Source organism: Chrysochloris asiatica, unplaced genomic scaffold (assembly GCF_000296735.1).
Source record: "Chrysochloris asiatica unplaced genomic scaffold, ChrAsi1.0 scaffold00002, whole genome shotgun sequence".
NCBI lineage: Eukaryota > Metazoa > Chordata > Mammalia > Afrosoricida > Chrysochloridae > Chrysochloris > Chrysochloris asiatica.
Window position 1 is genome coordinate 24,673,607 of NW_006408520.1, and position 22,999 is coordinate 24,696,605.

At 40.7% G+C, this 22,999-nt stretch overlaps 1 protein-coding gene and 1 pseudogene across 1 annotated transcript in view; one reads left to right on the top strand and one right to left on the bottom strand.

The window, feature by feature from the left end:
• Positions 1-2,583, top strand: part of LOC102820038 — a 59,982-nt pseudogene extending 57,399 nt beyond the window's left edge.
• Positions 1-21,717, bottom strand: part of LRRC8D (leucine rich repeat containing 8 family, member D) — a 139,139-nt gene extending 117,422 nt beyond the window's left edge. Inside the window, exon 1 of the mRNA XM_006830975.1 lies at positions 21,575-21,717. The gene's annotated coding sequence lies outside the window, so the exon portion shown is untranslated. The remainder of the gene's footprint in view (positions 1-21,574) is intronic.
• Positions 21,718-22,999: the final 1,282 nt, after the last annotated feature.

Here is a 22,999-nt window from a genome sequence, read left to right on the forward strand (position 1 = left end):
AGTAGTTGGAACTCACCAGCTGCTCTGTGGGAAGAAGATGTGGCAATCGGCTTCCATAAAGATTTACAGCCGTGTAAACACTTGAGCTCTGGTAGCATAGTGGTTATGAGTAGGGCTGCCAACCTCAAGGTGGACAGTTTGAAACTACCAGCGGTTCTGCGGGAGAAGAATGAGGCATTCTGCAGCCTTAAAGATTTACAGCCTCAGAAACCCTGTGCAGGTTCACGATGAGTCGGAACCGACTCCACGGTACTTAATAACAACAACAACAAAACTATGGGGTAGTTGCACTCTGGCCTATATGAGTCAGAACCTACTTGATGGCAATGGATTTGAGGGTTTTTTGTGAGTTAAATTTTCCTTCTAAAGAGAGTATGTTTGGCATTTCTGTTCCTGATATTATTCCTTCTCAAATATGACATTTGGAATTAGGAGTCCCACTCTATAAGAGAAACAGAAACAGCGGCAAAATTAAATGCAGATTTCTAAATCCATAACTGTCGTATAAAGAGATTTCTCTCTATCCATTTCCTACTTCTATTTGATGATTTCAGGACCATCAACTACAGAGCAGAAAGTGTTATGAAAGCTCATGGCGATGCTAATAAAGTAGTGGTGTCTTGACTTTATCAGAGCCCAAAGAGCAGAGCATCAACGCCTGTCCATTAGATTGCCCTGGAGCCTGGCTGTTCCAGGATCTGACATTGATGATACTCATGGCACCCCTGGGAATACCTGGTAGGCCCTAAGGCACAGTTAGAAAAGAGAACAATAAAAAGTGAGAAAGCAATGTGAAGCACTAAAAAAATTAAAGGGAAGGCAGAGAATAAGGAAGAATGTACAAAAAGGGATGGGGGCACAGACTGTAAAACTATAGAATCACAAACTCAGAAAAAGGAATAGCCACACCAAGTGTTTTACATACCTTGGACTCACAAAATAAACCTCATGTTATTTCATCTGAGGAAACTGAGGCTTAGAGGATTTAGCTTTCTTTCCAAGGGTCTAGGCTAGTATGTACAGGGCTGGTATTTGAACATGACTTTTTCTAGTACAAAGCTAGAGACTGAATAGTAGGCACATCACACTGTGACCTTAGAGAGTATCTTGGATTCACAGGCTATTTCAAATCTCTATAACCCTCAGCAAAGGAAGGACAGCCCCAAGCAGCTCAGTGTAGCTCTGTATGACTTTGAAGGAGATCTGCTCCATGTATAGAATCAAAGCCTGTCCCTCTGCCTTTTCTCCAGGAGATTATCAAAGCACCTATCAATCCCTTTCACATCTGCAGAAAGTAAGGCATCCTGACAATGCCCTCACCAATACCATTAATAAGGGGTGACAGAAAGTGTTAGCAGGATTTCATGAAAATTCTGGAAAACTATTTTACATATATGCACACACACATATATATACATATATAACACACACACACACACACATATATTGTTATCAGTTCCAACTCAGTGACCCTGGATGGGATTTCCAAGGAGTGACAAGTGTCTTTGAATTGGTAACCCTGTGGTTCAAAGGCCAGTGTTTATCCCATAGCACCACACCAGGACTCATATATTTAAATATGCTGCTGTTAAGAGTTGGTTCCAACTCACAGCTACCCTGTATAGGGTTGCCAAGGAGCAGCTGGTGGATTTGAACCACTGGCCTTGTCAAGTGCTTATCCTACAGTGCCACACTAGGAGTGTCTGTCTATCTATCTAATTTAAAAAGGGACTTACAAAATCCTAGAATTAAAAACTCATTAAGGAGAAATGTGGACATGGGCCTGGGCATGTCTTTGCTTAATTATTTCATGAAGAATGGTGCATATCTATTTGTTAAGAAAGGAATCAGTTTCCTTAACTTCTAGCATAAAAGATCTAGTTAAAATATTACTGATATGAGTTGCAAGGCTGGCTGCCGATGGGAGGGCCAGCCCCGGCAATAGAAGTTCATTCCCCTAAAAGCTCAAGGACGATCACCTAGAGGTTGGACAGACAGCAGGGAGGGTGAGCATGCCCCCCTGCTGTACCCGAACCTTGCCTTTGTCCTGGATGCCACACAGATCTTCTGGGCAATCTGGCGTGCACTCTGTCACCTGCCGTAGCCAGGCGCACATGTGTGCTGACCCACTTGGCACCTGGTGTTGGCACAATCTGCTCATCTCCTTCACCCACTCCATGGTTTCAGGGGTCTGGGCACTGCAGTGTGTATGGCAGACCCCTGATATGCTGGTGGAGACTGACAGAAAGCATGGCTGCTTTCTATCTGCTAGTTTGCTTCTGCAGGTTATTATGTCCACGACATGGTGGAGAGCATGGTGAGTCGTCAGGTTGGAACTTCTTGTGAATACCTTGTCCATCATGCTATGGCCACGGATACCTTCTTGTCAGGAATCTTTTGGAGCAGCTTTGTTGGTGAGGGTGCCCTAACACTACTGATAGAGGTCAGCAACATCATCCTCACCATACTGTGATGATGAAAATCACCAATGCCCAGGATCGCCTCCTGAACCTGGTCAACAAGTATGTAAATTGGGTCATGTCCTTTCTCCACACCCATTTCTTCCCGAAATATGCGGGCTAGAGGAATGCGGACACCTTCTAATGAGCATTCTGCTCATGCTAAGGATCCTCATCTACTTTTCCCACCTCCTCCACAAATACTGCCCTGGGTGGGCCCCTAGCAAGAAGCACAAAGACCAATTCTTGAATGAGTGACACACAAAGGCTGGGACTCGAGACAAGACCAGCAAGCACAGCCTAGGAAAACAGCTTCACATTAACTAGGACTTCATCCCAAACCTCAGGCACCTGCACCCACACTGTTGAAAACACTAAGTACTATATATATGTAGCTGTTGCTAAGTGCCATCGAGTCAGTTACCACTCATAGCGACCCTAATAGGGATTCCAAGGAATAGCTGGTGGGTTTGAACTGCCGACCTTGTAGTTTGTAGTCCAGTGCTGATCCTACAGCACCGCACCAAGAGTCATATAAATTATGGATGTGAGAGAGATGACAAAGTACAGAGGCTTAAAGTACACATTTGCTTCATCTTAGAATGGTTCAGCGATAAAGCTTGTCCTCAGAAAGTAATCTGAAAGCTTTCTTCCCTGACCCTGAGGAAAACTTACTCAGAAATAAGCTCATCAAATGCGTGGTCTTCTATTCAAACTAACTATTTGGCTGTTAGATTCCATCCATTAAGTGAGAATAATACTTTATAAATAGCATTTTAAGATTATGTAATGCTGCTTCATTTTTGGTTTTACTGTTACACTGTTTTCCAAAATGTACAAACTATTCCACTAGACTTAAGCACTAAAAAGGCAAAGAAAGTAATTACATAAATAGATAAAATATTTAAGACACTATATGTTATATAAGGAGCTTTGGTAGTATAGTAGTTACGAATTGGGCTGCTAACCTCAAAGTCAGTAGTTCAAAATTACCAGCTGTTCCGCAGGAGAAAGATGAGGCTTTCTGCTCCCGTAAAGATTTGCAGCCTCGGAAATCCTGTGCAGGGTCACTATGAGTTGGAACCGACCCCATGGTACTTAACAACAACAACATATGTTACATGGAGTCCTGGTGTGGCACTGTAAGATAAGCACTGGGCTGCTAACTGCAAGATCAACAGTTCAAACCCACCAGCTGCTCCTCAGAAACCATGTATAGGGTCGCTAAGGGTCAGAACTGACTCAACCGCACTTAACAACAACAATATCTTATACAGTATATTCAAATTACTACACGAATGAATTTATCAATTATATAAATATGATTTTAGTGCTAAGTATTTTTACAGGAATACTGCCAAACTAATTTTTATAATTTTTCATGATTTTCCACTTCACTGTTTACAACCACCTCTGAAAACACAAGATGAGAATTAGCCTCTCTGTCAATGTGCTGCTCTAATTGCATTTGTGACAGGACTAACCACAAGCTCTAATTTCTTTCAGAGAGCAAATGACGAGGAAACACGCAGGGGAGTTGTCATGAAATAAATGAATAAAAAACAAGCCAAATTTGGTGCCTACCAACCTTTTCCTAAGAGTGGTTATTAAAGCATTATGGTTTCCATTTATAAAAGCCAAGATAACCTATTATTCTCTGTTCTTCAACAGTGAAAGCTAAGGAGTGTAGATAATCCTCTTTCCCTGTATGTAAAATAATGAGAAGACTATTTCTTTTCTCCATTCACAGTTCTTGCTCCCAAACGATTTCTCAAGTAATTTTCACAGCTGTACCTGAGGAGCAAAAAGGCAGATAGAGGACATAATGGAGACTTCCAACAAGTTAAAACCAGAAGAAATGGACCAATGTCAGTAGGCCAAAGTCACCAAGGCCACCCACAGGTAATGCCTAGATAAATGGGCTAATATAGTAACAACCCCTGGAATTTTCCCTTGTTCCTCTGCTAATGACTCTTTGTATCAAAAGTCTCTCATTCAGAAATGAGCAAAAAATAAGTCAAATTGCTACCTTTACTTCCCACACCTACTGAACAGTCTCTTAATGTGTTCTGTATTACAAATACTAAAAATTTGTAGCATTTCAAGTCTATCTAATCAGTAACCCAGAAACTTGATTTCTGAACTTTTTGTCAAGTTAAAATCAAAATATTATAAAGAAAATCTATTAAATTCTACTCATACTTCCTTTGTTGTTGTTATTGTTAAATGCCATCAAGTTGGTTCTAACTTATAGTGATCCTGTCTAGGGTTTTCAGGAGTGGCTTGTGGGTTTGAACCACAGACCTGTCTGTGCTTTATTCTATAGTGCCACACCAGGACTCCTACAATTACTATAATAGCAATTATTTATAGTTCTGTGGTCCTTTCAAAAATGTTATACACTTCAACATAGTTGAAATAATCACTGTGTTGTGAATGAATTTTTTATACTTATTTCATAATTCTTCTAATTATTTTATTCATATCAGAATTCTATTAGTTTTAAATAGAAATACTACAATTTTGTTGCTTACCTTACACTTTCTTATCCTAAAAATAAAATATAGTAAAATGAAGAACAGATTATTTTCTATAGGAAGTAGAAGGAAAGGGAGCTTGTTTTTATACAGAAGACCCTAAAAAACTTCACTGGTCATTTGTTTACTTAAATGTAAACAAAACTTAAGTAATAAACAACAGTTGTTGTGTGCTGTTGCCAACTCCCAGCTGCCCTATAAGGCAGAACAGAATGCTCCCTAAGAGTTCCTAGGCTGTCAGCTTTATGGGAGCAGACCACCACGCTTCTTCTCCCATGGAGTGGCGGGGCTGGTATGTTCAAACTGCCGACCTTTCCGTTAGCAGTCAACACTTAAACCCTAAGCCACTAGGCAGCAAAAGATAATGGTACCAATTTTACAGGGTAATAAACTATGGCATTATAAAATGTATAACTCTCTTGAAAACATCTAAGAGGTTGTTACTGTTGTTGTTGTTAGATGCCACTGAGTTGGGCCTGACTCACAGCAACCCTGCGACAACAACGAAAACACTGCCCTGTCTTGTGGCATCCTCAGAATTGTTGTTACGTTTGATCCCATTGCTGTGCTATTGTTAATTCATCTCCTTGCCAGGCGGGTCCTTCTTCTCCTTCTCTGATCCTCTACTTCAACAACCATGACGGCTATTAAATCACTTTTGAGGAAAAGAAAGTATACATTTCATTTCTTTACACTAGGTCCTGCTTCTTTCATATACATAAATTTGGGGTTAGTTGATATGCAACCCAAATAAATTCAGAAGATATAATCAGTATCTTGAGACTTCCAGCAAGAAGGCAAACTAGGCAGATGCATGACATGGACCCTCTACAACAATGATATGAGACCAAATGAAACACAGATGAAAACTCTGGAATCCTAAACTTCAGAGAAAAGGTTAGAGAAACTGATTGAGTGCTTGCTGTGAGGAGAAGCTGAGCAGGGATGGTGAGAGAAGGAGACAGACTCGTGAATAGCCACAGACATAGTACAACCATCTTGTGAACAGCTTTGGCAACAGAAGGAAGCCTGAAAGAGTACACTCAAACTGGTAACAGGAAAGGTGAAATTCCTTCTTTTTCCCCATGCTCCTCTGGGGACTAGAACTGTGACCAGCTCCCACCCTCATCCACCCCCAGTGTAACCCCTGCTATCCAGGTGTTTGGAGCCATGTGGTTGGAGATACTCCAGTGTGAGTTGGGGTCCGGCTGTACAGAGATGGCCTGCTGCTATAGAACCTGTATGCAGGTGGGCTCAGCTCCAGACCTAGGCCCTGAAGAGTCACTGACCAGCATTCAACGAATCACTCCTGTCCCTAGCTGCCCTGTGATCCTAACAGACACAGAAACCAGCTCCATCAAGAGGCCCCATGAACTACTTCCGAATTGAGTGTCCTGAACATAGATAACATCGAGGCCAATAGGAACTCCCATCTAGGGCCAGGACCACTGCTGTCACATTCTTGCCACACCTACCTCGTGAGGTCCTTGGCTTGCCAGAGCGCCAGAGTTTTCTCCTCTTCAGGTTCAACAGTTGCACTGTGTTTTTGTGTTTGGTTTTTACCTTTTTTAGTTGTATTGTTTTTGTTTAGTTTTCTCCTTCTTCTTCTCTTTCCATTCCCTTGAATTTTATCCTATCTCTGCTTTTGTTTTTCCTTCTTTTCTTTTGTTTCTCATTTCCCTTCCTCTTTTTCCTCCCTTTCAACTTTTCTTTACTATTTGCTACTCTCTTTTTCCATTTTTCCTCTCCCTGGTTTTTCGAAGTATTTTTTAAATTTCTTCCTTTTTCCTCCCTCATTTTTTTCTTCTATAGCTCTATTTCCCTGTCCTTCTTTTGTCTTTATAGTTATTATATCAACTACATTCTTTCTGTTTGCTGCTTGTTTTTGTATCTTTTTTTCTCTTTTTATTGTTGGTTTGTTTATTATTTTGTTTTCTTGCGTGTGTGGGGGAAGGGATTTTCTCTTTCCTATATATGAACACAACTGTGCTCATATAGCGCAACCTCAACCATACCTTCTGTAGCTTCACTCATAAGGCAAGAGCTAACAGCAACTCTTATACCACCTGATCAATGATAGACAGCTAGACAGCAGCCAACACCAGCCAAATGCACCCTAAACTGAGATGCATTAACGGCAAGTGAGGACAGTGTACACGCTTCCATTCACTAAAAACATCCAGAGGAGACTGTTGATGAGAGCCTAAGACACACATCGACACATAATCATCAATTAAATACAAACACAACAACCCTACAATGCCCTGGAGACAACAGACAATTTTAGCTCATACAAAGAACAAGAGAGAATGGCTCAAACAAATGATCAAGATGCAGAGCCAGAAAATGTTTCTGAGGAAGAAAAGGTTATGCAACTAACTGAAAAAGAATTCAAAAGAATGATACTTAGGTACCTTATAAGGACTGACAGAAAAACTGAGGAAACGGGAATACAGAAAAAGCTTTAGAAGAATTCAGGAACTCACTATAAGAACAAATAGACAAAATATATGCAAATTTTGAAACAATACAAAACCTGCAACTCGAATTCCAGAAGATTAACACTAAGATCTCCAAAATGGACAATACACTGACAGGGCTAGAAGAAAAATCAGACAAAAGAATGAAAAAAATCCGAAAAAAGCCTAAGAGGTAAAATGGAACACATTAAGAGGACCAACTTACAGGTGATCAGAATTCCAGAACAGGAAAAGATCATTTAAAAAGCACAGAGAAAACTGTCAAGAGTTGTTGGAAGAAAACTTCCTTAACATCATGAAAAGAGTGAAGATAAACATACCAGAAGCTCAATGAACCCCAAACAGGCAAGATCCCAAAAGAAAATCTTGAAGACATTCTTCTTCCATAGAATGGCTGGTGGATTCCAAGTACTAAAGCCTAGTGCTGAGAACCACCACATTCCTCAAATAGGTAATAGTGAAAATAAAATATACCCATTCCTCTCTTATCTTACTGGTATCCTACAAACAAAAATTTGCCCACACAATGTAGTTGATTTTTTCTTTTTAAAAGAAGCAATAATCCCTTGTTTCTGTAAAGAATAAATACTAATAGATGTCTTTATTCTTACCTGAGAAGTCACAGTGAAACCTGTAGCAGCCAGAACATGACAGTACTGCCTTGCTTTTCCAGATCTTGAAAGTTTTCTGCTTTTGACAGGGTGCAGTCTTAACCACGTTTCTATCACTCATTTTAGTGGAAAATACTTGAATTTTCCTTCTCTGACAGTTTTCCCCTGTACATAGGTTCCACCTTTCACAGGTTTTACTAAACTATTGTTGTTGATAAGTGTCGAGTCAGTTCAGACTCATCGAGGTCCTGTGTAGGGTTTCTGAGGAGCAGCTGATAGGTCTGAACCACTGACCTTGAGGTTTAAACCGAATGGCATTCCAGTGCTTATCCCTTTTAATGCAGTTTAATGCCAAATATGAGTGGCTTAACTTTTCTTTCTAGCACAGCTATAAAATAATTTACCAACATAAAAAGTTTAAGTTCATGTTTAGGTGCTACATGGATACAGAAAGTCAATGGATTTTTCTCTGTTCTTACTAAATTCGATATTCAAGAAGGATATTTTCATTGCTGCATGTCTAGCATGTCCATACCAATCAAATCATTTTGTAAATGGATTCTTGTGGGTATACTGGGGAGTAAACATTTAAGCTAAGATAAATACATTTAGGTAAAGAGATTATAGCATATTTACATATGCCAAAAGATGTGTTTCTGAATTTCACATACATTCCTTAGTGCCTTGCATAAAAAAATGTTTTTTAATGTATTAGTTTTGATTTTCTGAGGTTAGAAAAATGACTGAAAATTTCCCATTGTGTGACGATGCTAGAATCTTTGATCTCAGCTGCTCAGAGTTCATAGTTAGGCTATTTAGTTTATTTTGAGAAATCAAATCCTTCCTGTTGTTCCTCAGGAAATGGAAGAACACATTTCAAGAATATATTTTAACTTCAAGTTTAATTTGTAACAATGTTTTGTTTTTTTTTTTGTATTTTAAACTTTGTTTCACTTTGAAAAGTATTTAATTATGTGGAGAATTTAAGATGCTCAGAAAGAAACTAGAGCAGTGGGGTAGAAAAAAAATAGAATTGTCAGACATGAGCTAAAGGGTGAATTTTTTTTTAAATGCCTTATAAAAACTGTTACACCCCGTTTCTTCCTGTGAATAATTTTCCAAGCATTAAGTTGTGCAATATCTTAAGGGAGAGAAAAAGAAAATGCCCAGGTTTCTCTTAAATCTTCAATAGCACAGAAAAAGATTAGTAACTTAATTTTTAAGAGTACCCTATCTCTAGAGCCACTTTTCTGACCTGCATTCACCTTTTAATGCTAACCACTACTAGGGCTTTACAGTGTCACCCCTTGTTCATAAAAGGAGGAACAGAAATGGATTTGAAAAGCAAAAATCCTAGGAGAAGAACATAACCAGCTGAGAGGAGAATGAAATGCTCCAAACCCTTTCTGATGCTTCTATGGACAAAGAAAATGAAGAGGTGATGAAGGAAGTGGGAAAGGAGAAGGGACTCTCAAGGTAAGATGCCATAAATATTCTTCATCTTCTCCAACTGTCAGATTCTCCTCTCCAATGCCAACTTTTAATTAAGAGGAAGAAACAAGCCTGGTGAAAAGAAAATGAAACAAGAGAGGAGAAAAGGATCATAGAGAGACAGCAAAGAGGATGGATGCAAAGATCACCCACCAACTTAATGAAATGGCCACACCATCTGCCTCCTCTGATTTCTCAGGGAGCCAAGGTACACAGTCAGTAGGGCACACGGCAAACTGAACCTGTCCACCTCTTTCCTGGTGTGGTGCTATATGATAAGCCCTAGACTGCTAACAAAAATAAAAGGGAATTGATATAATCCCATCCAAATATCTCTACTTATTCAGATATCGTTTTACTTTTAGAGTTTTAATTCTATATATAGATCTTACGTGTTCTTGTTTAAGTTAATTTTTATTTAAATTAATTACTATATACTTTATAATGTATTTCTTTTACTATTATGAATGTTTTTTAAGGAGTCCTGGTGTGCCCATGTAGGATAAAAACTAGACTACTAACCACAAGGTCTGTGGTTCAAACCCACCAGATGCTCCTTGGAAACCCTATGCAGGCTCACTGTGAGTTGGAATCAACTCCACAGCACTTAACAATCATCTTTCCTAGGAGGTCTAGTGTGGAACTGTAACATAAGTACTAGACTGCTACCCACAAGGTTGGATGGTCAAACCCACTTGTTGCTCTTTTGGATATCCTGTACATGGTCACTAAGAGTTGGAACTGATTTGCCAGCACTTAACACTAACAACCTCTTTCCCAGTGTGGCATTGTGGATAAGCACTGGAGTAATAATCACAAGGTTGGTGGTTCAAACCCACTCACAGCTTCTTGGAACCCCTATACAGGGTCACTATGAGTTGGAACAGACCCAATTGCAATGACCACCATCATAGCCTCATGCTCCTGTTCTTCCCCTCATCTGACTTGCTACCTCTCTCCCATTGTCACAGTTAGCCACAACAGCAGACACAGGAGCTGACTATCTAACAGCTGTCTTGTATTGTCGACTTCCCAGAAGTACTGCATTAGAATTGCTACTATCAGAATACACATAAATCATGATCACAAGAATCTAACTACTCCTGTTCTCTTATCCACTCATGTTTGTGTACCAGTGTTAAATGGGTATTGCAAAAACTCTCAGACTACAGGGATTTGAGAGAACATTAAGTGTAATTTACTTCTCAGATGGGGAAACTGAGGTCCAGAGAGACAAACTGCCTTCCTGAGGCCCTCATGGTAAAAAGAAGTGCTAAGTTTCCTAAAGTTCAATCAACTGCCTCTTCCATTCCCTATTTCAACCTTTCCCTCTAGATGCTCAAGTTTCCTCAAATTATGATCTCAATTTATCACTTCAGGCAAGGCCATGTCCTCCCTCTATTTTAAAAGATCATTCTTGTTACTCATATTACTTTAAATCAGGAAAAAGACATCCACCACCAGCATCTAATTCTTACTGACAAAACCCCAACTGAGCTCTCAATTGATGTGCAAGTATTACTCACTCATCCCAAATCAGTGAACTACTTTTTCCAAGGTGATTGTTACAAACTTTAAACTGTCTCCTCAAGTCCTCCTCACTCTCAGAGATTACATCTTTTACTTTACTGAGAAAATCCAGATCAGGTGAAATGAACTGTCTGAACTTCCTTCCTCGTATTCACATACTCATCTCTCATCACACCTATCTTTTTCTCCTCCCCTCCTGTGTCAAAGGAATGAATGTCCCTACTCCTCCTTTCCTACAACCCCATTCAAGTATGATCCTGAAAAAGCAATTTAACTCCAAATTCACCTGTGTCCAAGACGTCAACCCTGTATCTTTTGGGAACCTTATTCCTTTCGTCGTTCTCTCTTCTACCTTTTGTCACATCTTCTTCCTCTCCACTATTATCAACCAAAGATAAGCTCCAGTCGATATCACAAACAAATCATATTCCCTCATAGACAAATGTGTATAAACACACAAACATATCATTCAGTGCCCAGAGTTCTACTCTTTCCTAACTCAGGGTAATCTGGCTTTAGACACTACAAGTCTTAAAACCACCAATCAAATACCTAATTGCCAAAGCCCATGTTGAAATACTTAGGAGTTCTCTTCAATATTCCTGAGCTATCTGTAGCCTCTGACAGAAGGCACAGCTTTCTCTGAGTGACTACCTGGGTTACTTGGCAAGTTGTTTACCAGAGTTTTAGATCCCTTACTTTCATTGTGCTGTGCATAAGGTCGCTATGAGTTGGTACTGACTCGATGGCACCTAACAACAACAAACCTGTACAACAGAATAATAATAATCTCAGGAGATGGTGTTGCAAGGATGATATGACATAATATGCGAAAACGAACACAAAAAAGCACCTGATGCTCAATATTATCATTTTTGTTTATAAATACTCTTTCCTGATTCACTTTTTAGCTCCCCTTCTTTTGTCAGCTTAGTCTTTTTATCCTTTGGCCTTGCCAGAGGACACATTCTTGACTACCATGATCAATTCCAGTGACTTCTCAACACATCTCCAGCTCCAAGTTCTCTCTAGGGCCCACACCTGTTAGATCAGCTTCATGTCCTACCAGGCATCCTGACTTCACTCCACACCGCACTAAACTGTCTCTTCTCTCTCCACACTTGACCCTCTTACGCACCCAATCCTGATGAAAAATGTAGTCTCTTTCTTCACCCTCCTCCCTTCTCTTCTCCCACTTTCGATCTAAACCAATAAACAATGCTTCCTTCCGTTTGTTTCTCAAACCCATCGTCTCCTTTCCTTCCCCATTACCATTACTTGAGCTAAGGCCCTCAGGATCTCTGCTTGGATTATAGTAATAACCTCTGGACTTTTCCCTGCTTTCTGTTCACTTATCTTAAGCCACTGGTTAGAGCATTTGTTTCACCACTGATGATTCCACAATGCTTTCAGGATAAAGTCCAAAGTTCCAGAGGCAGCATACTGGACCAAGACTGACCTCCAGCCCCTGCTGCCCTCTCAACCACGGTCTCTACTTCAGTTACTCACACTCTGTGCACTTCATACACCAAGTTCTTCAGAACTCTGAACCTGGGCTGCTTCCTCTGTCTGGACTACTTTTCTCCTGCTCAACCTGGTGAATAATCTTACTCTTTCCAAGATTCCACACCCAAGCCAGCCTCTATGAATCTTTTCCTCAGAAGCAAGAAAGAACAAATGGCTTCTTCCTTTGTGCCCCACTCTCTATTACCATTTATCATAATGGATTGTTGTAACTAAACCAAATCCACTGCCATCAAATTGGTTCTGACTCATACTGACCCTACTGGACAGAGGAGAAGTGCCCTAAAGAGACTGCCACATCTGTCTCCCACACAGCAGCTGGGAGGTTCAAACCACCAATCTTTCAGTTAGCAGTTGCCTGCCTTAACCACCATGCACCATCAGTGCTCCTTAATGTAGGTGCTTTGCATTCTAAATTCCCATTAATGGTTCCTGTACCTTCTTCTGAGGTCAGGCACTAGGTCATAGTCTCATTGTATGCTCAGAATTTAGCACAATGACTGGAACCCAGCAGTTAGGAGGAAGAGAGAGAAGAGAACTAATATTTAATCATTTTGAGCTCGGTAAACATCAGCTGAATGGATAAAATGCATTGGCTGTCAATTATATTAAAATAACCGAGTAAGACAGGAGGCTGGTAGGACAGGTAGATGGGACAGCTGGCGAGGTGAGCATAGATGAATCTGAATGAGAAGTGGGAAACATCCTTACTGATGAAGTCCTCTAATGAATATGTAAATTGTTAGGTCAGTGACTAAGGCTGTTATAATCAAGCTCAAGTGAATATCTAATAAATCATGTTTAAAGCACAATAGGAGAACAATTCCAATAGTCAAAGGACATATGTCTTTTCTGTCTTAGCAGGGTTTAGACTCTAGGACTCTCCAACATGATGAGTTTATCAAACTTTGGGCAAACAAGATTCAACGGCACTTCACAACAACTAAAAAGACCACAACCTCCTCCTACATCTATAAAATACCTTAAGAACTACAGACAAAAGAAACAAACAAAAAAATGCAGCCTATCACTTGTATAATCTTAGTATTGATGGAACAACTAATCATGCTCCATTTTGAGAACATAATTTGTCCCTAAAAATAATTTCAAAACTTTTTATGACAATAAGCCATGTTACATACCTAACATGGTTCCATCATATTTTTTAACTTTTTATTGTGAATTGTCTAAAGTTTTACTTACAAGATGATCAATTTTACGTTCAACCAATCCTACGCTTTGTTTCATCTCAAGGATTGCATTCCCCTCCATGTAACAACAGTTGTCCCACTTCCTCCCTGTGGTTCCTGTTTCCATTCCACCCACCTCCCTATCCCTCTCAACTTTGTCCTAAGGTAAATGTTGCCCTTTTGATTTTGAATGACTGACCATTCCATGGTGAGCACATATTGCTAGTGTTGTTGTCCATTCTGTATATCTATCTACTGCTTGGCTGAAAATTGGGCCATGAGGGTGAGTTCCTTTCCAGACCTGAAGGGTAAGTGAGAGCTATAGTCTCAGATTCTTCCAGTATCTTTCTGACCAGTAAGCCCAGCAGTCTTTTTCTTTAATTTTCTTAACAATTTTGAGTTTTGCTCCACATTTTCTGTTGCTCTATCTGGTACCTTCTAATCTGACCCCTTTCAAAGCAATTGTAACAGTAGCTGAATACTATCTAGCTCTTCTGGTCGCAAGAGTCATGGAGACTGATGCACATGTCCCATTAGTCCACTGGACTCACTGATTCCAAGCCTTTTCAATTCTCATCATTCGTCTTCATTCCACACATGGAAAGTGTAATCGTTGTACTTCAGACTGCTGCTCACGAGCTTTCAAGATCCCAGATGCCATTCACCAAAGCAGGATGTAGAGTATTGTGTCTTTGTAGACTATGTTAGGATTCACCATATTTTCTCAACTAAGGAAAAACCCATTGTATATTGCCTAAGCATAGCTGCTTATCAAACCAAGTGACCTAGCACTCAAGTGTAATATGAAATGAAGATAGGAGATGGACGGAGACATGAGAACAGAGTAAACTTGGAGAAAAACAAGCTGAAACTAAATGGTGGTGTTTTCCAAATAATAAAGAGACATCTATAATTAACAGGATTTCAAGAGTACTCACCCATGTATTACAACATCACACTTTACAAAACATTTATTCAAAGCCATACCAGGAATGCACAGCACAGCTTTGTAAGTACACGCAGTGTAGTGGAGAAGAAAGAGAAACCTTTGAAATAAAACACCCACTGTCCTACAGAGATAGCCAGGTATGAAGAGGAGCCACAACTGATTTTAAAAAAACAACACACACACACACACAAAAAAAAAAAAACCTACGTAGGAAATGTAATGTTAAGAATGTTAAAATGTCAGAAGAAAGGCCTGGTGATCTACTTCTGAAAGTTCACTGAAAACCCTGTAGAGCACAGTTTACTCTGATGATACACATGGAGTCTCCATGAAGCAAAATCAACTCAGCAGCAACTGTTTTGTTTTCTTTTAAATGTACTTAATAAATAGTGAATACAATTATATTTTAACATTACCCAAAACAAAAAAGAATGCTAAAATGAAGTTATTTTACCAACTATGGAAATTCAAGAATATTCTCAGATAAGTAAACACTTTTCTATAAAATATATTTGTAAGTGTAAAGAGCACACATACTAACAATGGCATCAAGCTTGCCTAAAAAAACAATCTTAAACATATTTGAAATTTTCAGTTTATTCCTTCAAAGAATCTCGTGCAAGAAAAAGACAAGAGACTCAATAAAAAAATAAATAGGCTAAAGATACTAACAGAAAAATGCAAACTAAAACAATGAGATATAAGTAATATATATCAGATTAACATATTAAAGAAGAAATTCTCATGCAGTATTGGTGAGGGTGTAACCTTGGCATCAATATGCACAATTCTTAGTAAAATTAGTATGCCTATGTCTTATAACCCAGCAGTACTGCTTGAGGGCAATATTGCCTCAGAAAAACTCTTACAAAGGCCAATAAATTCCTTAGGGAAAAAAGAAATACTTTACGAAAGCCAAAACCATTTATAAAATGTTGATCCTTTGATGCCCCATTTCTAATTTTTGCATATTCTCTACGGTGCTAACCTTTGCTGGAAAGATAGGTAATACTAAACAAGATGGTATCATCATAGGTTAGGTCAAGGACAAGAAAAGCAGCAGATGATGGGAGGGAAATGGTTTAACAATGGGATTGCACAAACCTGTATCTTCGTCCAGGTTTGAGCTTGTCTCTGTGACTTCCTGTCTGCCTCAATTTCTTCACCTATATTACAGGAGTAATACTTACCCTGGACTTCTGGTGTCACACTGTAGGATCAGTACTGGACTGCGAACCACAGGTCCACAGCTCAAACCCACCCGCTGCTCCTTGGAAACCCTATACAGGGTCGCTATGAGTTGGAACCAACTCCACAGCACTTAACAACAACACTTACCCTGCACAATCCCAGAATTGGAGACAATCCATGATATATATGAGTTGTTCAATAAATACAATTAGTTACTATTCAGTTAACTCTCCAACTCAAGGTGGGTCAGAGTAGAACTGTGCTCCATGTGGTTTTCCATGGTTGAGTCCAGGTCTTTTTTATGAGGCACTTCTGAGTTGAACTGACCCATCAAACTTTTGGTTATCAGCTGAATGTTTACCTGTTTGTACTACCCAGGGACTCCATTCAGTAAATAGAAAGTAAATATTTTCCAGAAAGAACCTCATGCATCGATGCTACTGGGTATGAGTATCCTGTCTAAACCTCTCTTATGCAGAGTACCAGAACCACACTAACAGGCAATGAAATAAAAGAGATTAAACAGAATTTGTATGTCAGCTTTTCCCACTGCAGAATAGGAATAAAACCTCCCTTTGCACAAAGTTAACATTAACAGTGAAGGGTAAGGTTGAGAGGCTTCATTTAGCTTCTGAAAAACGAATGTAAGACTGTAGCTAGTGGTGATTATGACAGTGGTGATTCTACAATTGGTGTCAGAGCCAAGACTCTACAAATACTCACACACTGAAGGGGTAACCATAGAATTACCATGAAGAAAATGCATTTAGGAAAAAAACTGAGTTGTCCATGACCAAATAGTCGTAAAGATCTCAAAGTTCACCATAGGAAAACAATTAACCTGGAAGCAAGCAAGAGCAATACAAATTGAGGATTTTACACATCACCTCCTCAATGCAAAACGAAGAGGAAAAATTCCACCTTTATACACATTTTCCAGCACCAGCATCTGCAGGGTAGAGCAGTTGTTTCATTTTGACCCTGTTTTCTAACCTATGGACTTCAGGTACAAGGAGAGGTCAGTAGACAGAATTTCTACTATTTTGTAAATGTAACAAGATGCTGTGGTTGTTACTTATAGTATATATTCATTTGTGTGGCATTAAGTAATAACTTTGTCACCAAATATTTTGCCGTCAAATAAAAAAGTGAAACTCTGAAGTTCTTTGAAATTAGTGTTGTTTTATTTTTTAAAAAAAAAAAAACTTCCTGAGTTTTGTAAGGATCAGGAATCACCATTTTAAAGTTTACAGTTTCTGACTGAGAAGGTAATTTTCATTTTATTATACTCATGAAGGAAAACAAGAGAGATTTTAAAAACTGAAAATCTATTCATATTATCTCCACTCCTAGTCCTCTCTTGACCATTAACTTTTCCTTGGCATTTAACATCAAAGCTAGTTACCCTTTTCACTTAGCCTTTCTATTGGAAAACACATGGCTAGTTCACAAGTCACTGCAACTCTACAATACAGACAAAAATAGCAGTGCATTGTGCTATTAGGAAAATATTCATATATTTCTTCATTCCTCATTTAAAAAAGAAAGGGCACTCACTTTATCTACCCTGCCCCCCAGGTCCTGATGTGGTACTGAATAAGTACTGGAATGCTCTTCCCAAGCTTGACACTATTCTATAGCAGGGTAGTTATAGACCATCAAAGAAACTCCAAGCACTGAAGAGAAAATACAATATTTCTCAATGAAAACATACTCCATATTTTCATTTATATTCTTCTCAATACAGTGTAAGAAAGTATAACTTTAAGTACTGCAAACATTTTAAAAATAAACTTATTTCCATCTGGGGAATATCGTAAACATATTTACTGTGTTATTTAAGGTCTGCATGTGTTTACTCTTTTTCTATAATCTGAAATTTTCAATGGATTATCCTGAACTGGGGTGGGAGAGTGGCTATATATGGTGCTGGTGCTGGTGGGTCTAGAGAGAGTCATATACAGCATTTATTAACACAGCAATGTACTTATTTTAGGGGATATAAACTGTCCTAAAGGAGCTCTGGTAGCATAGTGGTTATGAATCAGGCTGTAAACCGCAAGGTCAGCAGTTCGAAACTAACAGCTGTTCCAAGGGAGAAAGATGAGGCTTTCTGCTTCCGTAAAGATTTACAGCCTCGGAAACTCTGTACAGGGTCGCTATGAGTTGGAAAGGGCTCCACGGCACAACAACAACAACAACAACAAACTGTTCTAAAAGTATATCTGAAGTGATGGGCTCTTTTATTCTAAAAATGTAAAATATGCTAATTTGACCCTTCAAAAAGATACTTACACACTAAGCCCTGAAAAGACAGCTATTAATTAAAATATACCATTAGAATTTTGGCAGAATACAAATTACATTGATGCAAACACAGCTAAATCTAGTCACTGACACAGAGGAAGTATACAGTTCAAACTATGGGGTGAGGGGACAAAGTTCCCCTTCTCTCCCCCGCTACAAAAAAACATCCTGGGCTTTGAGCAGAGTCTGAGTAGAGAGGAGTACGAGACACCTGGAAATGTAGGTACATCTGGTCCAGAGTCAGGGTTTATCAGCTCTCTTTGGGAGCAGCTAAGGAAACCTGCATCAGCATTGCCATCTTTTCCTTAGACAGCAAGTTTACAGGTTACAAAAGAGGCAGCAATTATAAGTCAAAAGGCCCTTGTTCAAATCACAGCTTCTCCACTGGCTAACCTGGCCACTGACAAGGCACAGCTTACGGGCCTCAATTTTTTTCTCCCCAAAATGGACTAAATGAATTACATTTCACCAGCCTGCTGAAAGGAGTGTTAAATTGTGAACGAGATGGGGGGTGGGGGGGGAGCTCCAGAAAACAGAAAGTTGTAATATGTTGCTGTTATTTTTCCGTGGGGTCGATTCCAACTCACAGCAACTTCAAGTATGCTGAGTAGAGCACATCTACGGGATTTTCATGGCTATGAAAAGAAGATCAAAAGGTCTGTCTTCCAAAGCATCTGAGAGAGGCTTCAAGCTATGAACCTTTAGGCCAGTAGTCAAGTGCTTAACCATTTAAAGTGGCCATTCACAAACCAGTTATTATTATTCCTGAGTTTAGGTCCCATTTGGGTGGGAATAAATCTTGTTGTTAGATATGTGACAGGATAGGAGGGTCATTAAGATCATTCTCTGGTAGCGTAGTGGTTACGAATCAGGCTGCTAACCTCAGGGACATCAGCTCGAAACTACCAGCTGTTCCGTAGGAGAAAGATGAGGCTTTCTGCTCCCGTAAAGATTTACAGTCTCAGACACCCTGTACAGAGTTGCTATGAGTCGGAACCGATTCGACAGCACTTAACAACAACATTGCATCTTGAAGCTGAGTGACAAACTGTTGTTGTTGTTGTCAAGTGCTGTCAAGTCGATTCTGACCCATAGCGACCCTGTATAGGGTTTCCAAGGAGCAGCTGGTTAGCTTGAACTGCCTACCTTGCAGTTCAAACAGCTTTGCAGTTTGGCGCATTAGCCCATAGCGCCACACCAGGACTCCGAGTGACACATACCTATGGGACCAATCCTCAAATAAATTATTCAATCAAAGGACAAGGAATACAAATGGATGCCAAAAAGGGGTAAAATGCTGAAGTTATACAGGTCTTGACTTGTTTTCACTTTTAGTCTTGTTATGTATTTGATAAGAAAAGAGCATACAGACATCTCATAATTAAATTCAAATTTAGCAAGGATGATATTAATTGCTTGGTTCTCATAGTGTATCTTGATTACTTACTGCTAATACAATTATATCAATTATTGATATTATCACAATGCTCAAAACCAATGCATTTTTAAAGAGATTAAAGTTCTAAAGAACTATTAGAATAAGGATCTTATCATTCAAATTACTTCCTACAGGCCCGGGAGGGTGGGGAGAAAGCAGTACAATTTACCAAGCTACCTGACTTCAAAAGATTTTCTTTTTAAAGCAAAATTAAGTATACAGTAAATATATTTTATTACAGCTTTTTCAGGCTTTAGTGTGCTATAGCGTACCTCCCCTATCATGAATTAACTCTATAACCCAAAGGAGGCATTAAGTGCAGACAATTATTATACACTTTCTTTCCACCCTACAAAAAGAGATCCTTCATAGGCAAAGTCACTCTTCTCCCTGCCAGTCATCTAATCACTTTATATCCTATAAAATAATGAGTAAGATGAACCGACGGGCTTCAATATTGCTCAAACATTTCATTTGAAACAATACATTCTTCCCAACAAGAAGATTCTTCTCAACCATCCTACCTCCCTTGGTGTCAACCCAAGAATGGAGTTTTCCCAGGTAGATAAATATAGGTGTGGCAATATAGGGTCAGCACTGGACTGCTAACTACAAGGTCAGCAGTTTAAACCCACCAGCTGCTCCTCGGAAACCCTATACAGGGTCTGTATATGTTGGTACAGAATCAAAAGGCACTTAATAACAACAATCCCACCTCCATGTTGCCACCCAAGACTGAAGTTTCCCTAGGCAGAAAATATAGGTAATGAAACAAGGCCGGGCTTTCGCTGAGGAAGAAGTCAATCTGATCTAGAGTCTGCAGAGAGAGAAGCAGCCAGAAAAATGAAGCAACAGTGAGTTTATAGCATAAAATCACTCTTTCCCCTAGTGGCTGATCTCCACCCATGAACATTTAAGATGGAAAAAGGCATGAATGTGAAATTACGATCTACCTGGTAAATATTATAAAAGTCTTCTCAATTTTACTTGGGTGACAAATGGCGCTTAGTAAAGAAAGATGCCTGGCTCATACATTTAAAAGTACCTTCTGTCTCAGCGAGGGGAATCTAAGCCAAGAAACCACACTGGAGTTAACAAGCCAGACACCAGACTAAACACCTCAGAGCTCCCAGTCCTTCATTCTTGGTCACTACCTTTCCTGTGCATGTCTGCATCACTAATTCCCTGTTAGTGATGATCTGGCTCTCCCCACTCAGGGAAAGTAAGGGGTGGCGGTAAGCGGTGGGCTCTGTTGGACCAGGTGAAGGGAAGGGATTGCTGCTGAACCTGCATGCCTTTCTACCTTACACCGTCCCACTCACCACTCATCCTTTCCCTCCACCACCACTCCCACCCCTCACAATTACACCGTCCTTAAAGGACTGAATTGTCTCAAGCTTCCCAGAACATTTTTGTACATAACCCCAGGCCAGTGAGTGAGGAACAAAGAACTGCTGCTTCAGGCAGCAGCCTGAACAGAAGAGAGTGGAGAGGGTGGAGGCAGCGGCTGCAGACTCAGGGAAGCCAGAGGCATAGGCAACCCCGGGAGCAGCTCAGGGCAGCCCAGTCTGGAAAGCGCCTGCCTGTCCGCCCGCCCGGGGAGAGCCCTGGTGGGTTCCGTGGGCACAGCACGCTGCTCAATGGTGTCCACTGAGTTCAAGACAACCTGGGCAGCGGCAGCAAGAGTTTTGAAGAGGCACTTAGGCGAGAAGACAGTTAAGAGGCGCAGGCGACATGGAAAAGACACCCAAGCGTGGCTGCAGGTCGGAGCTAGAGATCCGGCTCAGCTGCACCAGGGGGGCGGCAGCAGCGACTGGTGACAGCCCCGCGCCTGGCCCTGCAGGCTTCCCGACCCAGCCCCACGCACCTGGACCAGGCAGCCACCCTGCTCCCTCAGGGTGCTCTCCAGGACTCGGCTTTGGGCAGGTTCCGGAGGCTGGAACCGGCTGCAACTGGGAGATTTCACTCCTCCATGCTAGGACCCGGCAGCACGTTACAGAGAGCTGAGCACTTCCTGTTTGAAAACACAGGGGAGAGAAAGAGCGAGAGATCCAGTGTTGGCAGAGTGGAGGGAGGGGCGCAAACCAGCGGGGAGGGACGACTAGGGGGCTGCGGGTTGCATAACCACCGGCCGCCTCACCATGGTCACCTCCAGGAGCTCTTTCCTACGGCGGGCGACCCAGCACACCGACAACCCCCGAGGCGGCACGGCCTCGGCCGGGCCTCCCCCTGCCGGCAGCCTCGCCTCGAGGGCACTCGCGCAGTCCTTCCGTTTCCAGCCCAGCCCGGGTTCGTCCTCTCCCCACAAGTACCAACAATCAATGGACTCCGAGATTCCTCCCAGTGCCTAGAGTCTGTCTTCTTTTTCCTCCTCTCCTCTTCCTTGTCCACACCCCACCAATGGAAAAAAAAAACCACCTCGGGTAAACTGTAAAGACAAGACAGAACCTTTCCAGGGGAGTGGAGGCTGAAACGATGCAAATTTTAAAAGTTAAGAGCCACATCCCAGTAAATGCACTGTAGTCCAGCATATGAAAGAGTGTAAGGATGGGAATTTACGTGCCTGGACCTCCCAGATTAAAAAGAAAAAGCACGCATACAGCTGCCACAAACTGAGCAACTGAGCTGCCGGCTCAGAAGAGCAGTAGACAGAATTAGCTACAAAGTATTCTGATTCCTACAGTCTTCCCAACTAGATCGACTTCACCCTCATGTCCCCTAACATTTACCTATACTAATTCCACACTGAAACACAATTTAGTACATTCTTCAAAAAAAACAGTTCTGCATTTCTCTATGTGCACAGTTCAAAAATTCTGGGATTACTATTGATTTTATTAACTTCTGGCTTAGATGAACTTCAGGATGGTGTTTTTTAAAGAAGTGCTCAGATGGCTTAAGAATATGCCATATGCAGAGTGACAGCTCTAGTGGTTTGCATCTGTATTCAGTGCCAAGCTCTTGGGCTGCCAGCTGTGGACTGCTGCATCTGTAAGGCGGCCTGCCCTTATACCCAGAATCTATCAGGTTACCAGACACTTCAGGCTCATCTCTGATAAACAGCTCCTTTTATCACCAAGCTGTTGGCTTAAATAAGTTACTCACGTTTCAAAACTCAGACTGGAACACATAAAAAAGCTGAATTTCAGAGATATAGAAAGAAATTGATGCATACTAAACTCCTGTTAGGAGCTCTGGTAGCGTAGTGGTTCTGAATCAGGCTGTGAACCGCAAGGTCAGCAGTTCGAAACTACCAGCTTTTTCTTGGGAGAAAGAGGAGGCTTTCTGCTCA